The following is an 8,249-nucleotide window of genomic DNA, read 5'->3' on the forward strand; positions in this document are numbered from 1 at the left end:
ATTTTAACTGTGTTTGGGGAATAGAAGTATACAGTGTTGAAAAATCATGGATTTTCATGCTATTATATTCAGATAATATTCTTGGACTGATTGTCTCTAAAAGATCTTTCGAATTTTTCAGGATCCACATTGAATTAATACCACCACGGGAATAAGTGTTGTGGTAGGATTGCAGACCCTCTTTGACAGTTGTGCGTATAGAAGTTAAAAGTTTTGAAAGAGGTTTGATGGTACATTTTGCAGATCCAACTATGAAACTTTGTTTTTATGGATTCTTGTGCAGTTTAGGAATCCAGTACATAGACGGTAAATCACAATCATCGTCCTTGGTAGAGAGACCAAAAGAGGATAGCACAGATTTATGGTTTTCCACAATCTCCTCTTTGGAGAGTGTGGTAGCAGTATAGGTCTTATAACTGCAATCATTTTCTACGTCTACCTCTGATAATAAACATCGGATGTAAAACGTTTTGCAGACAAAGGACAAAAACAATGTTGTTTTGGGTTTTGTCTGCTGGTATGACAACATATTTGTCATGTATAGTAGACATTGTTTTTGCTACTTCGGGTCTTTGAAATCTGATGTAGCCTTGGCATTCATTGACCTACTTAAAACTTTCATTCGTTTCAAAATTAAAGACATCACGGCCTTTAACCACTCTGATAGAGAATCAATGTCTTCTTGTTCTCGTTTTATCCATCTTCTGCAAAGTCCTCCACGGCATCCATAAGAACTTTAAAGTTATAATTCCAATTTATGGAGCGTAGTTCACGGTACCTGGGACCTTTAGAAAGGATATTACGCAGAGATTCGTTTTCGATGATGGTTAAATCTTCCGTAACGACGTAACCAGAAGGACCATATTTGAATGGAGAGTTTTTGCAAGAACAGTCAGGTGGTTTAGCCTTGAAGTTCTCAATCTCGAGGTTCTGCAATAGCCTTTTATAATTGAAAATTTTGAATGCAATGGGTGAAATATATGAAATAATTGGTAAGGATTTGTCTTTGAAATATGGGGGACTTTTGTTGGTAACTTTTTTTTTGATGGAGGATGTTAGCCAAATCAATTGCATCTACACCTTTGTTGAAATGATCATTTTTCTTCATCTTGACTTTTCACACAAACTGGTTTAAAGAGTCTGTGGAAACCAATATCCAAAATGATGGCAACAAGTCTGTATAATGAGAAACAGGAGTGTCAAGACTTGTTTTGTAAAGGGAGTGTAGTAGAGTGAGAGGTATAGCTAGTATAAAGTTTGACTCTAATGTGATGAAGTTCAAGAGGTTTTTATATGAAAGGAAGGCGACCATTTATGGAGACATCATGTAACTTAGGTGACGTACAGTGGCGATGGCCATGACTCCTTTCTCATCTTAAATTTTTGTCAAATAAATTCATCACATTTATGCTATTGTTATATTGGCTTGGAAGGTTTCCTATATTTTTGATGTTGTCGTTGCATCCGTAAGGTATTGCAGTACCTAGTCTGCGTATCCAGTACTCCTCTCTTTCCCTGCGGTAGTTTTTACTTAGAACGGGACTGTTCGTTGGATGGTATTTTTTTTCTAAAATACGAACTTTTATAGAGAGGATTGGACCTTGTTGATTAAAATGTTGATAAACTGTCGGGAATTTGATGGTGTTAATTCCCAATCGATGACCGCACATTTTTTTTTGTTTAATCGTTCTTGTGTTTCTCCGACATACACTAAACCACATAAGTTGCATTCTAATCCAAATATTAAGTTTGTTGATTTGCAAGTTAAGTCATCGTGACTTCTTGTATGGAAGGTTTTGTTTGTAAGGGAACTGGAGAAGTAAGAATCGGTTATAAGAATGTTACACGTTTCGCAATTTTTAATACCAGATTTTGATATGGTACAATGTGGTTCGTCATCGTTGTAGTCAAATATATCATTTAAAGTGATGGAACATGGTTTGATAATTTTGAAATAGTCAGAATTTTTTATTAGGTACTTTTTGTTGAATTGGTCGCGGCACTTTCCACACCAGATGTGAGTGTGCTAAGATTTTCATCTGGGGACACCACATTCTTACAAGACAACAGAGTGTCTGATCTGCTGTCAGGTTCGGACCTTTTTATATTGGGCGAAGTCCGAGCCAGTTTTCCTTCCATTCCTCTTGTTAAAACCATTAATTTTAAAATTGTATTACTGGGTTGATGATACCCTCTGGCACAAAATCGAGCAGCAGAGGTATCGCCCCAGTGATGTGAAAGAGTAATCAAGGGAATCAAGGTTATAGCGGTAATCAAAAGAATGTAACCCAGGGACAAAGACCACACATGGAAAACAGACATGCACGACAAAGGAAATAAAGTAACTAAAATCATACATACAAAGTAACAAAAGTAAATGAGCAACTCGGACTCCACTAAAAACTGGGAGCATGGACCAGGTGCACCGGTAGGGTAAGCGTCCTCTGCTTTTCTAGAAACACCCGCCGAGTTGCCCAGACAAAGTCAAGTCCGGGGTAGACAAACGAGGAAAGGAAAACTATGACCCGTTGAATAAATCAGTTTACATGGTGCAGATGGATACACCACAACGATCCACGAGTTCATGATGACGACCATAAAACTTGTGTAGTGATGACTTCAATCTTGTAGCAACATAACCATGTTGGAAAGTTTTGATTTTTCTACCATATAACTAATCTTCCACATAATCTCATAAAACAAAAACAAAAAAAAAAAACGCATATCTTATTAAATGGTCCTTTGATCAATCGGGATCTTTTAGATAATGTTTCAGTAATGTTATTGAAATTCCCATAGGGACCAACTGTACCCCACTTAATGCGGATTTCATTCTGTATAGTCCCGAATCACAATTTGTGGCTAGAGACGTTGCGTACGTTGTTGGTGTCACATTCGGTTGAACCGGGGCTGGTTACGAAAACCGAAATATTACTATTATAATGTGGAGTTATCAAAGGCAATATAGATATTAAAATGTACGAAAATGTTTGCTGTTTTAGAAATACAATCATAAATCTTTGAAAGATCCCGTTAATTTGGGAGGGAAAGCATTATTCGATCATAAGAACGTCCATTTTCATATGTGGACGGGTAACATTAAGAAATGCTTGCTTCCCATTTCACCAATATATCTAAGTTGTTTATTGGCGTATTTTGATAAAACCAACTTTTTCGGAAGAGCAGTTTGTGCTGCAGACGTTGTCATATTTTTTCAGGACGTAATGATAAGTTCAAAGGGTATTACGATATCACAAATGTCTCCCCGTTGATGTGGACATTGTAAAAATGGGAAGAAACCGATTTGAAGACAAAATTAGACATTTCTTTTTAAAGTTGTGCGGACGGCTTTTTTTAATCGGGACTTTTATTAACTATATTGACAATTTATTACATAACCCCTATGAAAATATATATATAATGTTCAATAAGACTTTTTGTTAAAAGCCTTTTTGTCCGTATTACAATTATGTCACAAACCTTAATTTTTTCGACGTTGGCCATTGGCTACGTTCTTGCTTACCGTTGTAAAATATAACAACGATTAGTATTTTTACCAAAGTTTATTCGCGCTGAAAGGATTGTATAAATATTCAGAATATCACGTTTATTCTAAAAAATAATGAGTTTTATTGTCTAATAGTTGATAAATACGCACGTATGTTGTGATGTCACGTTGTCTTTTTTTCCCGACGTTACCCAGTCTTTATCAAAACGTTTTTCGTTAGCTTTGAGTGAACTAATACCTGTGAAATTTTGAATTTTACATGTATATGTGCAGCATATAGTATATTCTAAAAATAATGGTACTTGGTTGAACAAGTATCTAAGCGCATCATTTTGTCTGTGTCTAACCAAAGTGTCACAACATCTAAAATTTGTATATTTTATTTATTCACGCGTACACCATTCGAACGAATTGTTCAAAAAGGCAAATGTTGTTGAGTCGATTTCTTCACATACTTAAAAATGTATTCATCCTCCTCTATGATTTTATCATTTCATTCTTTTATTTGGCTTTCACAGATGGGTTATATATATATATGTAAAACCGTGTCGTACAAAAATGTCACAAAGCGCATTTTTGACGTTTCCAAAGTAACATTCTGTTTTGCGACGTAAAAACTTTTTAATGTCAGTTTTAAAAACAATAAAAAGTATTGAAAAATACAATACTACATTAAATTATTACGACTGTGGACGTAATGAATAAAATAATTACGATTTTAGCGAATCTGATAATATAATGAAAGAAACGTTGAAAAGAAAACAGGAAAAAGAACCCCTCCTCGCGCGCACTCCTGTCTGTTCATATGCAGTGATGTCCTGGTGAAATCGGGATCAGCGTGCCTGCATCAAAGTATTTTGAAATATGTAGACACACGCTTTCCCATTCGCTCGTGAAATATAATAAAATCAACGTATTCACGATCGTCTAATTACCTCTTGACAATTATTTTAGCTATAAGATATAATAAGCTGTACAAATATTGCACAAATATTTTTTTTTAATTTGTTTTCAAATCGGACGAAAAAACAAAACAAAAAAAATGATTTATTCTGGTGTGGCCTTTTTGACCCCTTATAACTCGAAAACCATAAGAGATATCCGAAATCTGATTGAAAACTGCATGCAGGACTATTAATGAAGAATCCAATGAAATAAAAAAGATTAAAAATCGGACCAAAAAAAAGTTATGAAAATGTTTTTAGGCGTTGTCCAACTTTGACCCCCTATAACTTGAAAAGGTCCAAAACACATAAAATCTGCTGTACATTTGTTAGCCGAATTAAATAAAGAACACATTAAAATAGAATATTTAAAATCGAAAAAAAAAAACAAAAAAAATTTAGATGGGTTTTAATAAAATACGTATTTTTACCCTTTTTGGCCCCCTTTTCTAAAGCGGCAGGGGCAGCAAAGTCCAAATTAAATAGGAATCTTCTTAGTTGTTGGTAAAATCATATCCACATTTCAGAACAATTCGTCAACCACAACGACGACGCGGACGACGACTGTGCCATAACATTATACGACCGCAAGTTTTTTTTTTCGTCGTATAATAAAAACGAGAGATTTCGCACTCAATTTTTCTCTCAGAGGGAGATTTGTCAAGGTTTTTGCTTTCTCGAAATGTTCAGCAACAGACCTTATAAAATTACGAAACGAGTACATGTATTCGGAAATATCAACATACGTCTACATTAGAGATATAAAACCAAAAAGGAAAGATTCACTTTATATGCTTTCACAATATGATCTCCGGGGGGCGGGGGTTGCTACTGACTTTTGTGCATGTAGGCTTGCAAGCTTTCTGTTTTAGTGAGGATGTTTTACTTTTTTTTTTAGCGCATCACGAAATTTGTTTTCATACTTCTTAACATTTTTCCCATGGGGTCAAATTTCCTTCATATCATTTTTAAATGGTTGATGCCGAACTATTTACCATATCAGGATGTAATCTAATCATTTCAATTGACCAAAACGTACGAAAAATCAATATCGAATCGGATAATTAAATAATTAAACATGTCGTGTGTGTTATTTTATGTAAAAAATTAAATAAGCACACTTCTTTTTACATGTAACAATTAGAGAACGATGTACGTCGCAATACAAGAAAGACGTCAAATTTTGCCGCTTTCGACGTTACCAAAAATGACCCCAACATCGTATGCTGCGTCAGAATGAATAAAGACCTTTCACCATTTGGTAGAAAAGTTTAAGAACACCTTCAGATATTTGGAAGATATTTTGGCGCTAAACAACGACGACTTTAATATTTTACACTAACGTTATATATCCTACAGAACTTTCTTTAAATAAAACAACTACTGATAAAAAAAATTGTCCGTTTTCATGTGAATAATGGTAAACTTAATACTAAAATTTACAATAAAAGGGGTGATTTTTCATTCCCCATGGTTAACTATCCGTTTTTAGATGGTGACGTCCCCTTGTCACCATCATATCACAATTGGTTCGAGTTGCTAGTATTTGTAACTGAACGTCTCGGGTTTTAACAATAGAAATCTTCATATAACCGAGAAATTACTACATTAAGGTTTTCGATATCGCGATCTCGTAAAAACATTCACATCTTTTTTCAACCGATACAAGGAACTCATTCTCAAATACAAATGTACCTGTAAAGAATTAATACGTGCGGGTACCTCCCAATCTATATTTTATGGTAATATTCAAAGCTCAATACCTACCGAATAAGTTGACCAAAATGTTGAACAGACTCATTCGTAAGGGAAATAAGTATGATATTGTTGTCAACTCGTTAAAGATAGCATTTTTGGTATTAACATTGACTCGCTCATAAGCTCTTTACATAGAAATTAACACTTTAAGCAGTTTTTTTTTTTTTTGGCATGACATGGCTTTCTTGCATGACTTAATATGTACCGTAGAACTCCGCCTGGGAGGGTTACACCTGTCAAAGAGTAAGAATTTTCTGGCTTCTGTATGTCTTGTTTCGTTTTCACTTTGAGTTTTTATATGTTGCTGGAGGGGCAACTACTTCGCCGTACCTGTGTATAATGCTGTTTTAGGGCATGTAGCTGTGGCCTGGCCCTTTGTGTCTCTTTGACATATTTATCATATCCATTCTCGTTATGTTTAAGGTAAAGGTAATAATATGGCACATTTGTCGAATTATTACGAGAACATTCTAGGGTCGGTGCAAGTAGTTTTTTGATGCTCTTACAGCTGGTTAGCAATATTTTCTTAGCATTGTAGAGATACCGGGCAAGAAGTTTTTGAAATTGAATTGTTAAAGAGAGAACAAAATCATATGAAAAGTTCAGTAGGAATTGAGCTTTATTAAACTTGTATGCACGGAAGTTTTTAAATACATTTTAGATATGTATATGTCTCGATGCAAAATAGTTTCAATAAAAAAAATAAAGTTGATGGTAAATGAATTCATGAAACATGTAAAATGCCTTGCCAGGCAACATTTTTTTGCTGATGGCCTGCTGGTAAACAGATATTTTTAAGGGAAAGAAAAACTGAACTGGCCCACACCAGCTTTTCGATAAATATTGAACAGCCCCTAAGGGAGATCTTTTTGGTTGAGCATATTGTTATCATTTCTTTTCAGAGCGATTATTGACATTACCCAACCAATGAAAGTAAGCCTGGTCTATGTACCCAGCACCCCTTATAGATAAGACCACAAATGTCGCACCCGTTTCTGTGGATGCGACATTTGTGGTCTTAGCTATCAAAAACTGAGCTGTATCTTGTGAACCCTTTTAAGTCATGTTGACATTATCTTAGAAAACTTATTGTAAAGCTCAAAGATAAGCTCGAAGTAAATTTCGTATTACTAATACGATTCATAAATTTGTTTTAAAATTGAAGTACGCTCTTCGCACCTTCCGTACAAGGAGTTTCACAAGAAAATGAACCCATAAAGCTTTGGAGTTAAATGTTGCTTCAAGTCATCAATTTAAATATTCTCACCAGAGGTCACGTGTACACAGATATTATTTGTCCATACAAAGAGATTTTTTTCTTTTTCCGAACACATAAAAACATGGCATAAGCGACGGGTTTTTAATCCTACAAGAATACCTAGTACTTACATTCATTAGGGAAATAGGGTAGATGATTCATTTGAGTTTTGAGCGTTATTTTTTTTCTTTTCTTATGTCCCTGTCTTGGTCTTTAGAATGAATTACCTCAGTTTCCAGTAATTAATTAAAACATGTTTATCTTATTTTTTTCGTTATCTACTGATATATAACCATGCATCATTAGCGTTATTATTTGTTTGCTTGTCTCATTGTAACGTATTAAAATCGTATCTTTGATACTAAATTATATGGACTAACAAGTCGCAAGAACAACTAGAAAGACATCGGTATGAATCCAATCCATAATTTTGATACAGAATATATGAGTAACATAATCGAAACGTATGGTTTAATTTGTGATTCCGATTGATTACTTACTCCAAACTTATTAAGTACCTGCCAGTTTCTCCTCAATATCCCGCTTTGTAGTTAAGAACTGCAAATCTTTGGGCTTTATCCGTAAAGTTTATGCAGCTTGATAACGTTATTTCATACGGTTTAACGCGGCTTGTGGTGATATAATTATTTGATTACTAAATGTGTATTGAACCATTTATTTTGTATTGCCTTTCGAAGGTGAAAGCTTAATTATTCGGTATTGATTTTCAGATAATGAAAATATCTCTATCCAATTTTCGGAACAAGATATATTATCGGGA

This window comes from Perna viridis, chromosome 3 (assembly GCF_037379345.1).
Source record: "Perna viridis isolate PV_CMFRI_1.1 ecotype Kerala chromosome 3, ASM3737934v1, whole genome shotgun sequence".
In the NCBI taxonomy this organism is placed as follows: Eukaryota; Metazoa; Mollusca; class Bivalvia; order Mytilida; family Mytilidae; genus Perna; species Perna viridis.